The sequence below is a fragment of the Canis lupus genome, chromosome 24 (genome assembly GCF_003254725.2).
Source record: "Canis lupus dingo isolate Sandy chromosome 24, ASM325472v2, whole genome shotgun sequence".
NCBI lineage: Eukaryota > Metazoa > Chordata > Mammalia > Carnivora > Canidae > Canis > Canis lupus.
The window spans coordinates 17,359,044-17,371,344 of NC_064266.1; the positions used below are offsets into that span (position 1 = coordinate 17,359,044).

The 12,301-nt window shown below is 50.7% G+C and overlaps 1 protein-coding gene across 3 annotated transcripts in view; it reads left to right on the plus strand.

Moving 5' to 3' along the window:
• ADRA1D (adrenoceptor alpha 1D) overlaps positions 1–12,301 on the plus strand; it is a 32,915-nt gene that overhangs the window by 1,294 nt on the left and 19,320 nt on the right. The window lies entirely within an intron of this gene.

The window sequence follows — 12,301 nt, forward strand, 5'->3', positions numbered from 1 at the left end:
TTTCCTTTCCTCCTCGAGCCTGTGGCTCTGCCTTCCCCCCCGGCTCCCAGACGGGGTTGGACGGTGACTCTCCACCTGCGCATGAAGGGTTGACTCGGTTGAGCTCCCTGGTCTCTTAGGCAAGTGCACTTTGTGGTCGACAAACAGGGGGCCCTTCGTACTTGCAGAATTCGTTTCGCAGGCTTCTGACTTCTTTCTTCCCCCCTCTGAATTGCCATGACAAGCCTTGGGCTTGTTTTAATATTTCAGAACCCCCTAAATATAAGAGATCTGTGGCATCTGTGCGGGCATCTGCCCCATAGTACGTGGCCAGCGGTGTACATGTTCCTCTACATATCCCCGAACACACACACACACACACACACACACACACACAAATGCCAACCTCCAGAGGTGGGTGCATAATGGGTGGGGTCTCCACTGAGGTGCAGCAAGCACGACATCAGCAGGTACGAGAAGCCACCTGCTTTCTCCAGGAACTTCTTCAGTTCCAAATGGCCAGGAGACCCTCCCCACCTGCTATCCAGGAATGCCCTGGGCTCTCACTTCTGAACATCTCCTTTTGGAGGTAGGGTGCTGTGTGGGATGAGAAGGAAGGGGATAGAGACAAATTATCAAATGAAAAGTTAGTATCGTTCATCGATTTTTCTGACATTTAGTGAGTCCTTTAGCTCTTTTGAGAACTTTCCTATTTGTTTCATCAGCTTCCCTGCAGTCCTGGGAGGTGGGCGGCAGTTCTCAGGGGCTTAGTCCCACCCCTGAAGGCTCCTCCTAGAGGCATTGGGGCTGGGTCAGCAAAGGGAGGTGAAGGGGAGCACCATCTCTGGGGATGCATTTGCCCTGAGTCATTTTGCCCATGGCTGCAACCTCAGCCGGCCCCAGCTAGGCCTCCCCTGCCTTTCCCCGACCCTGCGGCTGAGTCAGGAAGGGGACGATGGCCTGCCTCCTGCTCCCCTGCAGGCCCTCTCCACATAGTGGCCAGAGTGGCCAGAGTGAACTTTATATATTATAAATTATAGTGTCACTCTCTACTAAAACCCCCTCAGTGCTTTCCAACTGCCCTGGGAACAGACTCCAGACTCTCCACTATGGCCTGTGAGAGGGTGACCTTCAAATTTATTATTGTCCAAACCAAAATGAGACATGATGAATATTTATGCTGGGATCACAGGCACGAACCGGGACAGTGGGAGCAAACCCGGACATGTGGTCCCCCCTCCCGCAAGGAGGGCCTGGAGTGATGGCCTCCTGGCTTTGCTGCCCCTTGCTCACTGCGTGCTTTGGCTCCTCTGACCCGCTCCCGATTCCTTGCCCACAGCGAGCTCATGTCCTTGCACTTGCTCATTTCTCTGTCTAGCCTGCCCTGTCCTCCCTCCTCCTGGCTAACTTTAGGTCTCCGTTTAAATGTCCCCTCTGCAGAGAGGTCTTCCCAGATGCTTCGGCTTCAATGTGTCCTCCTCTGTGCTCTCTCCCTTGGGGCACAAGTTGCTCTTCCTTTACTGGCTCCTTAGCTCTAATTACATCTGCATGTTGCTTGGTTGGTGTCTGACTTGCCTGCACTAGCCCTGAAGCTCTTCAAGGGCAGGGCTGTGTCATTACCAAATCCGCAATGCCCAGGACAGTGCCTGGTATGTGAGGAACAACGTAGTGCAGCAATGAGGAACCACAGGCTCTGGCACCAGGCAGCCTGGGTTTAAATCCCAGCTCTGCCCCTGACTGGCTGTGCAACTTCAGGCAAATCCCTGAACCTCTCTGTGCTTCTGTGTCCTCATCTATAAAATCCAGATGATGGTGATGGTAACAGCACCCACCTGCAGGGCCTTCATGAGAGTTCAGCAAGTTATTATCTGTAAATATCACCATTCCTTGTCATGAGTGCCCTGTGAGCTATTGCTTTTGTAGTAGCTGCTCACTGAATAAATCACTGTTTTGAAAAGCAGCCAGCCAGAGGCTGTGGTGGGGGTAGAGGGAGGCACGGACACTGAGCAATATATACTTGTGGGGGAGGGCAAGTAAGCAGCCAGGAGAAAGCCAGTGTGTCCCTCCCCTTTAAAACCTGCCCAAGATTTAGTACGACCTCCCACCAGGCTCTCCACCCAGGCTCCTTTCTCCCACCAGCCAACCCCTGCCCTGTCCCTGCCCAGCCGTGCCCCACCCCAGGTACCCTCATTACCCCCTGCCTCTCACTTCACACTGCCTCCCCCCACCACCACATAGGGAATGATCAAGCTGTGTACAGAATGCCACCTCCCATTTGTTATTTTAACTTCTTTTAAAATTTCGAGTTGTAGAACGATGCACAGAAAAGGAGAAAGGGGTATACCAAGTGTCTCTGTACCCATAATCACCCATATTGAACAGATGTTAACATTTTGCCATATTTGCCTCAGATCCCTCTCTCTGTTTCTCTTTCCAAAGAAATAGAACACAGCCAAAAGTACATTCCCTCTTGCTGTCCCTTCCTCCATGTCTCCCGCCCTCCTCAGAGGTTAATCTGGAGTCTGTCACCCCCATTCATATGTTTATACTCTTACCACAAACATCTATATCCACAGTAATATATGGCATTGTCTTGTGTGTCTTTAGGACCTAGATAAATGGCATTATGCCATGCACATCATTCTTCAGTTTGCCTTTCTCGTGCAACATTATGTCGGTCAGATTTATCCATGCTGGTTCGTTTTAGCAGCAGTATGGTATTCCATTTGAGAGTATTCCATGGTGTGTTGATGCAGTCTTGTGCTGAGCATTCAATTTTTCATATTTTTCACTGTTACAGTCAACACTGCAGAGGGCTTCTGTTTTTTTGAGGTTTAGAGCATGTGCTCCTCTTCCAGGAAGTCATCCCTAAATTTCCATGCCCTTTGGCTCTTTCTCAATCCCTCCATCTCTGCTGCTCCCCACACTTAGCATGGGGCCCCCACCGTGTCCTTGTCACCTCCTTCTCACCAGTCTGCGTTCTGCGCAGCCTCCTGAGCCCCAGAGCAGAGCCCAGGGCTGCTGGTGGAGCTGAATTGAGTGGAATCTGGCAATAATGAGCAAGCAGGACAGAGGCCAAGCAGGGAAACAGAATATTCTGATCTGCCTGTGTCATGGTGTGGCTTGGAGGGCGCAGCCGCAGGGAGAAGTGGGGAGCAGAGCCTACAGTGCAGGGCAGGAGTGGCTTGAGGATTGTGCAGAAGGGAGAAAAGGTCAGGAGTTCCTAATACCCCAGCACCGGGCCCAGGCCTGGGAGAAGGGAGAAGGCCTTTGAAGGATGAGGAAAAATTCTGAGGAGCAACTTTTAGGATGAGGGAAAATTGTGAGGAGCAACTTTTGGGAGGAATGTGGAATCCAAGGAGCTGGCATATCTTGGTATGGAAGGGCCAATAGATGGTCGGGGTGGAAGATGTTAGAAACTTAAAGAAAGGGGACCACGTCGGGGGTGTTTGCCGAAGGAGGAGCATGGGATGCAGTCTTCCAGAAAGAGGATGGAGGGACAAAGAGAAGAGGGAGGCTGGGGATAGAGCTTCAGGGAGCACTCACTTTGAAGGAACCAGAAGGGGGCCACCAGAAGGAGTGACAGCTCCCTCCACCCAGGCCCTGGTCTTTATGCCAGGTTTGATGAGCACCAGAGGTGGAGAGATTGAGAAAGAGCAGTGTGTGCCAGCCAAGGCTGTAGCCCATAGAAATGAAGACACCTAGTAGGGCCGCAACCCAGGAGTTGTCTGAACAGACCAGGATTCCCCTCACCCACTCGTCCACACACAAAACTGAGTAGAAACAGGAGCCACAGCCACAGCAGTGAGCAGCCCCAACTGCCCAGAGGACATGGAGAGGCTTAGGATGGGGCCCCAGGGTCCCAGAGGATCATTGGCACAGGGGCCATGCACTGCCATCTATATACCTGAAAAACTGTGGGTCAGGCCTGAGTGGCAAAGAGACACAAACTAGATGTCCTGAATCGTGGAACTTCTAGAGGCCCAAGTCACTGGCTAGAGGGGACTGAAACTCAGATTTTAGGAACCAAAAATCCTGAGGGGCCAGGAGAGGGATCTCCTACACCTCCACTGTTCCCCTTTCCCCATAAAGAGCAGCAGCAGGGCATGTGACCGGCAGGCAGAGCGTTAGCTCCATGAACCTGATGTTCATTCTGTCTGTCACTTGTCTGACCCCTAGATGACAGTCAGCAAGGCCAGCAAGGGCAGCATTGGCTCCTGCCGGGGCACCCAGGGAGCTGTGTATAGACGCAAGAAGCGTCACTTGCCCTCATGCCCGCCTGACTGAGTGTTCCTGCTGGTGCCCAGCTGAGCCGCCCGCTCCACCAGAGTACCCATGCACCCTGGTTTGCCCAGGACAGCCCTGGTTACACTGGCATGATCACTGGTCATGCTTCCCTTTCACTCTTAGATCTGTTTCAGGCTGAACAACAGAATATGTGGCCACCAATCCTTGGGGAGGAGGGGCTCTTCGCAGCCCTGAGCATGACAGATATGCACCCCCTACTCTCACCTCAGCGAGCTGACATGGAACTGGGTGCCTTAGAAAGTCATAGGACATTATGTAAAGGTTCCTCCTGATGTCTGGAGGAACCTGCACCTCTGGAATGCATATGGCCTTCCAGTTGGTGCCTGCTGCCCACAGACTTCCAAGGAGAAAGGGGGCGTGGTGGGGTGGGGTGGATTGCAAGTGCACCTCATTAATCCACCCCAGGGCACTTCGTGCAGGAGTTCTCTAACCCTGAGAGGTCTGGGCTAGCCTCTTGAGGTAGAAATCCCCGTGAGCAAGAGGGGAACAGAGAAACTGAGGAAACCAGCAAGCACCTATCTGCAGAAGAGCTCCCTCCCTCTCCCAGCCGCCTCCAGACACTACCTCTCCCCCTTGATGTTCTCATGGCAGCAGTGTTTCACTGTGTCTGGCTTTGGCTTGCCTGGCAGATGCCCCCTGAGCCATCCCCAGAGGTGGACCTGTCCCCTGGGACCTAAACACACACAAACACACATGCATGTACATGCATGACGGCACCATCTCCTATTATTCCTAGAAACCACAGACAGACCCCTGTCCTGTACCCCAAGCTCCCTGTCGTTGGGCAGGTCCCTGGGCCTCTCTGGCCTCTGAGTTGGCCTCCAACTGTGCTCAGTCATGCAGAGAAGTCTCAGAGGCTCAGAGCCCACAGTGGCCTACCAAGACCACATCAAGGTACCTGGAGGCTCAGATATGAGAAGTCCCAGGACAGTCCAGCCACTGTCCCAGGCCCCCATCTCCCACTGTCCGTGAGCCATACCTGGGCCTCCCACCCTGTACTGTCAATCTCGGCCCTGTGGTATCGCTGTCCCACCTGACCACCCCTGGATTTAGTTAGGTACTCCTTCATGCTCCCCAAATACACTGCACAGGCTTTGATCACAGTACACTGTAATTGCCAGTATTCTTACACATATTACAAAGCATGAGGACAGAGGAAACTACATATGTAGGTGCAGAAAAGTGTAGTTATTTGTGGGGTGCCCTGTGGCTTGGGAGACATGGAATGGAGAGCCCACAAGAAGAGGAGTCATGAGATGAGACAAGATGCCATCAACAGGAGGAGGGGTAAATAAATTGTGCTGTTTTCATAGGGCTGGGAAAAATAACAAGTGTGCTGCCTACAGCAAGGTAGATGAATTCCATGGACACTATACTGGGCAAAATAAGCCAGATCTGCAACTAAAGGCATACATAATACATGATTCTGTGTGACAAAGTTCAAAACCAGGCAAAACGAATTGATGAAAATTAGGATAGTGGGTATGTGTATTGACTGGAAGAGAGAGCAAATAAACCTGAAGGGCTGAGAATGTTCTAGATCTTGAGCTGGGCAGTGATCACATTGATATGTGCATATGTAAAGTCATCAAGCTGTACTCTTAAAGTGCATGTGCTTTATCACTTGACTGTCATTATCTTATGTCTTAATTAGAAATTTCTGAGAGAAGGCGGGTACATGCTGAAGAGAGGCTTGAGCCATGCTGAAGAGTTGGTGTCCAGATTGGAAAGCACACACTGGCAGCCAGCTATACAGGGTAGATTCCTCATGTGCATGTGAGAGTGTTGGCCAAATGCCAAAGGACTCATCTCCACAGGTTCCCTGACGTGGTGCAGGGGGAGTGGTAGGGGATGCTTTGTGGCAGGTCCTCAGCAGTGGCATCACTGTCCTCTGGCCCAAGAGCCTGAAGAAAGGGCTGGCATGACATCTCCTAACTGTGCCTTTGCGGCACCTGGCACATAGTAGGTGCTCAGGAAATGTGTGTAGAGGGAGGAAGTGGTGGAACCCATGGCCTCTTCACATCCCCCCATGCCAAGGGTCTGAGTGGTAAAGCACCAGCACTCTTTTTTTTTTTTAAGTTTTATTTTTATTAAGATAAAAACACTTAACAGGAAGTGTACAATCAACACACTATTGTTAACTGTAGACACAGTGTTGCACAGTCCATCTCTAGAATTTATTCATCTTAAGTGAAACTTTATGCCTGTTGATTAGCAACTCCTTATCCCCTTTCTCCCAACCCTCAGCCTCCACCCTTCCACTCTTTGATTCCCATGACCCAGCTCAACAATGTTAACCCAAGGCCAGTCTCTGTGCATCACCACCCTCACCCGCTGTCCCAACACTGAGGATGATTTTGAAGAACATCCAGACACCATATCTGTTCACGTAAATTCTTCAGTATACATTTCTAGAATACAAGAGCTTTTTGAAAAATAATCACAATCCATTATAACATGTAAAAATAATTGTTTAATATCAAACACTGTCTACTTTAGTGTTCAGATGTTGCCAGTTGTCTCATATATTTGTAGTTTGTTTGAATCAGGATCCAAAAAAGGTGCACATGTTGCATGTGGTTTATTTGCTGGCTAGGTCTATTCAGTTGGTAAGATTTCCCCTCTCCCCACCTTTCCCTTGCAATTTATTTGGTGAAGAAACCAGATCAGTTGTCCTGGAGACTGGCCCATGGTCTGAGTCGGTATCCCCATAGTACCATCTAATGTGTCCCTATACTTCCTGTAAACTGACTTAATCAGATTCAGGTTCAATGTTTCAGCCAAGAATTCTTCTCTTTGGGGCTGTTATGAATGGTCAGGGGCTCAGGTGCCCAATACGATGGTTCAGGCTCAGCTTGTACTTTTCTTCCCCCGAAACCTAGAAGCAGCCATTTCTCAAAAGAGCCTTCGTCCCTTTTAGTGGCAAATGATTATTTAAAGACCACAGTCTGAGCTCTCAGCTTTTCAGGGATACTGAGTTGGTCCCTGATCCAGCAGACAGAGCTAGGAAGTATATTTTATGTTTTATAAAAGAAAAATACACCACTGACGGGATATGCCTAGGAGCTGCCCTTCTGCCTACATCCTCATAGCTACAGAAGAGTGTCCAGGACCAGACAAATAGTTCTCTGCTGGCCTCTCAGAGTTTATGGGTCCTGAGGCAAACATGGGGGCACAGGCCTTCTATTCCTGGTCCATCTCGAGCCAGAGGACTTGCCAATTACCTCTCACCGTGGAAAACTGGCAATGCAAGGAATTCAAGAGAACTGGCTTGGCACAGCTGGCACCACTATGCCCTCAAACCACCCCTTCATGTTCTCACAATCCATCTGAGACCTGGCCCCTATCCAGGTCACCTCTTTCTGATGTTCTTCCATGATTGTGCCCACTTCAAAATGGCCTTATCTCCTACCACTCTCCCCTTCACCTTCTCTGTTCCAGTGATCCCAACGTCTTGGTTGTCCTCCAACTTCTCAAGTTCCTTCTTGCTTCAGGGCCTTTGCACATGCACTTTCCACTCTCTGGAATTCTCTTTTCTCAGATGCATGGCTCAGTCCCCCCACAGCATCTTCAGGTCTCGGCTCAAGTATGCTTTATTAGAGAGGCTTGTCTGACCCTATAGGGGTCCCAGATGTCCCAGCCTCTCTTGACAGAGAAGCTATTGAGCTCCAGAGTCCGAGCCACTGAATGAGCAGTTGAGAGAAGTGGAAGAGAGAAAGGGAGTATAGAGTGGGGAATTCCGCCTCTCCTAGCCTTACTGGTAAGAAGACACCTGAATATCTAGGAGAGTGTGGTATTTTCAACCCCACTCTCTCTGGCCAGAGAGAATGGCTGCCTGTGGATGGAAAAGTCCCTAGTGATGGAGAGGTGGGAAAGGGGGCAGGCCAGGGTGCAGCTTGATATTTCATGGTCCGCTGCAAGTTATGAGCAATGCTGGCTGTGAATTCTGACATTCTGCCAAGAACAAGTTCCCTTCTGGTGATGCCAGAAGAGTGCTGTTAATCACACATTCTGCCCCATGGCTTCAGAGCTATCACTCCTTGGTGAGACTTGGCCACATTGGTCAGCTCCAGCCTAACCAGCATCTCAGTGACATCTCCTAGACCTGGACGTCTCTGGTCCTGAGGAGTGGGGACTGGCTTGTGACCATCAAGGCTGCAAACACAAACCTCATGGGCTGCCTCAGTTTCCCCAACAATGTGTGGGCCAGGCTGACCCCGTCAACATGCCATAGAATGAGCCTACCTGCTGACATAGGAAAGGCCCTGCCTTTAATGACTAGTGAATGTCCAGCCCCACCCCTGCCCAGGACATAGGTTAGACTCCTGATAGAGGCATCCCAATATAGGGAACAGGAGAAGGCAAGTGGGAGCAAGCCTGATGGGAGACCAACATGAGAGCAAGGTCAAGAAGAGAGAAGCAGGCAGGAGTTGGGTCTGTGCTCATCTCCCACCTGCATTCTTACTACCTCTCCACACAGGCACGTAAATGTGACCCCTCCCCTGCGATGAGGAGGAAAAGCAAGCCCAAAAGCACCCCTGCTCTGCGTCAGGTGCTTGTGTTAGAGGATGAAAACAACCATCATTTGCTGCCTCAAGAAACCGGTAGTGTAGGAGGGCAGATAGAGCAGTAACAAATTTTATTAAAATGCACACTTGGGATGCCTGGCTCGGTGGTTGAGCGTCTGCCTTCAGCTCAGGTCATGATCCCAAGGTCCTGGGATCAAGCCCCACATCAGGCTCCCCACAGGGAGCCTGCTTCTCCCTCTATGTCTCTGCCTCTCCCTCTGTGTCTCCCATGAATAAATAAATAAAATATTTTCTAAAAAGGCAGACTTGCATAAAAGGGCACATAACCCAAGCTTGGTGGGGAGGATGCCTGACCCAAGACTCAAGGCCTGGGTGGGAAGAAATAGGGCCAGACAAAAAGGCAGAGGAGGAGCCCAGCCCCTATGGGAAGACCTGCTCACAGCTTCATCCTCTGGCTCGTGGCCACATTTGAAGGGGAGCTAGCTGGAGATGGCACTGGGTCCTGAAAGGCCTTGAATGCAACACAAGAAAGCTTGGGCTTAGTCCTCAGAGCCTCTGGAAGCCACTCCTGGGTTTCAGAGGTTTAAGTAGAGAAACCAATTTTAGAAAAAGCCTCCAGCTGTGTGCAGAGTAGAGAGGCCAGAGGACCCTTGGGGGCTGTCACAGCCATGCAAACAAAACGAGATGCCAGACTAAGCAAAGGCTTCGGGAGCGAGGTGAAGGCAGGGACCCCACTAGAGAGAAAACTGAAGGCACCGGGCATGATGGCCAGTTGGACCTTCAGGGTGGAGAAGAGGGACTCACTGAGCAAAGTCAGCAGGAGTTCAGCACCTACAGTGTGTTAGATGCACTCAGGAAGGCTTCGGGGCCATGGGAGTGTTGTGCCAAGCAAAACAGGCACAAGTCCTGCCCTGGGGACTTGGCTGCAGAGAGAGATGATGGACAAAATGAAAGCTAACTCCAACAGTACGGGAGGAGGCCGTGAGTGCCACGGAGAGCTACAGCACCAGTTGGGGGGTGGGGGATGGGGAGTCATGGGTGGGAGGGCAACGCAGTTTTACCTGGGAAGTCAGAGATACCTCACTGTAGAGGTGAGGGCATGAGCCATGTGGCTATCTGGGGGAAGAAGATGAGGAGGAAAAGCAAGCCCAATGTGGGAGCGTGTCTGGCATATCCAAAAAGCAACATGGAGGGCAGTATGGCTGGAACGGAGTTGGGGGTTGGGAGGGGATGGCAGAAGGTTTGGGGGAGCCACATGCTGAGCTGTGTAGGTCACAGGCTCTTACTGTGAGGAGAAAGGGTAGTTCTTAGAGGGTTTGGAACCTAAGGAGTGAGTTGATCCAGTTATGTTTTTTAAAAAAAATCACTCTAGCTGCTGGGTTGAGGACAGAAAGCATGGGAGAGTGGAGAGGCTGCTAAGTACTTGAGGTGGGAGATGCTAGTGTCTTTGACAGGGTAGAAGAGCACAGGGAGGAGGGTAGCTGTGAGTTCTGACCTCACGTCCTTCCTCTCTGCCCTCAGTCACTCCATTCTATAACCACCAGCCTCATCATTGTTCTGTGAACATACCAAGGCCACCTCAAGGGCCTTTGCACTTGCTATTCCCTCTACCTGATATGCTTTTCCTAGATGTCCACATACCTCTATTCAACTCTTTACTCAAATATCATGTCTTCAGCAGGCCTTTCTTGGCCAGCTTATCCAAAAATCTATACCGCCACTCCCAGCCACACACAGACACATAAACACATACTTCCTATCTTTCTTCCCTACTTTACTTCTCTTTAGCACATTTTATTATCTGATGTGTTTATATTTTCCTTGTTTATCCTATGTATTGCCAGCTTTGCCCAATGAAATATAAGCTTCATGAGGTCAGGATAAGTATGAAATGCTGGTAGACACACAGACACACACCCAAGTGGAGATATCTGGGAGGTAGTTGGATCTGAGTCTGGAATTTGGGAGAAGAGTCTGAACTGGAGATAGAACTATGGGCATTATCAGTCTGAAGTCGGTATTTAAACCCATGAGCTGGGATGAAATTACCAGCAGAACGTGAAGGGAAGAGATTCCAGACTCTTCTAGGAAGGAAGGGCACGCCTACGTTTAGCAGTGGGGACTGACAGAAGAAGCAAGCAAAGGAAACTGATACAGAATAGAAAATCCAAGAGCGTGGGACCTGGGATCCATGAGTGAGATGAGAGAAGTCTGGGATGAATGAGAGAAGTGTCCACAGGTTGGGCCCTGGGAGGAGCGGGGCTGTATGGCAAAGCAGTGAAGAGCAGGTGCGGAAGGGAAGTAGGCAGGTGCGGACAGAAAGGATAGAGAGAATGAGGTTTGTAGCCCGAGAACCAGCAGAGAGGGTGCAGCTATGGCAGGTGCATGCCTGAAGGGGACTGATGGATGGAGAGTACTGCCACACAAGCAGGGATGCTGACCTTGGGCAGGAGAAGAGACCTCTTTCTTACAGAGGAGGAGGAGAGGTGAGGAAGGCTTGAGCACATGCCCAACTTCTTTGGCTTCTGTTTTCTCCTCGAAGCAGGAAGTAAGATCAGCTGCCCTGAAGGAGGCGAAGGGGCAGAGTAAAGGCTCACGGAGCTGGTGCAGGACCCGGGCAGAGCAGCAAGGTCACGGGGAACCCTGGATGGAGCTGAGGTTGGGGACCCTCACATTCAGGGAATGGGCAAATCACTCCAGAGTTAGAGTCTGGCTGGATAAGCACAACCCAAGTCCAGAAGGATGCGAACATGCGAGGACTGAGAAGGCAACTTCAGAGGTGTGAGTGACTAGGAGTCTCAGCTGAGCAGGGGCAATAGGAGACTTCGAAGGGGCTGCCAGAAGGTCAAAGAATGGTTAAGAAAGAGGATAAGAAGCTGCAGTGGAAAATGGGTTTTATTTTATTTTTTTAATATTTTATTTATTTATTCATGAGAGACACACACAGAGAGAGAGAGAGAGAGAGGCAGGGACACAGGCAGAGGGAGAAGCAGGCTCCATGCAGGGAGCCCAACATGGGACTCGATCCCGGATCTCCAGAATCACACCCTGGGCTGAAGGCGGTGCTAAACCACTGAGCCACCCGGACTGCCCTGGAAAATGGATTTTAAATGAAGAAGTGAAATATTCAGGCTTATCTTTTTAAAAGGATCCCTCCAGGGGCGCCTAGGTGGCTCAGTTTTTTGGGCGTCTGATTCTTGGTTTCAGCTTGGGTCATGGTCTTGTGGTTGTGGGCTCACCCTACATCAGCTCCAGGCTCAGCAGGAAGTCTGCTTAGGGATTCTCTCCCTCTGCCCCTCTCTCCACTTGCTCGTGCTCCCTAAGATAAGTGAGTAAATCTTTTTTTAAAAAAATAATTAATAAATAAAAGGATCCCCCCAGCTGCTGTGTGAACAGGGTGCAGGGGTACAGGGGCAGGAGCAAGGAACCCCCTTAGAACAGCACTTCAGGTAGATGATGATAGTAGCTGGGACCAGGGGGTGGCA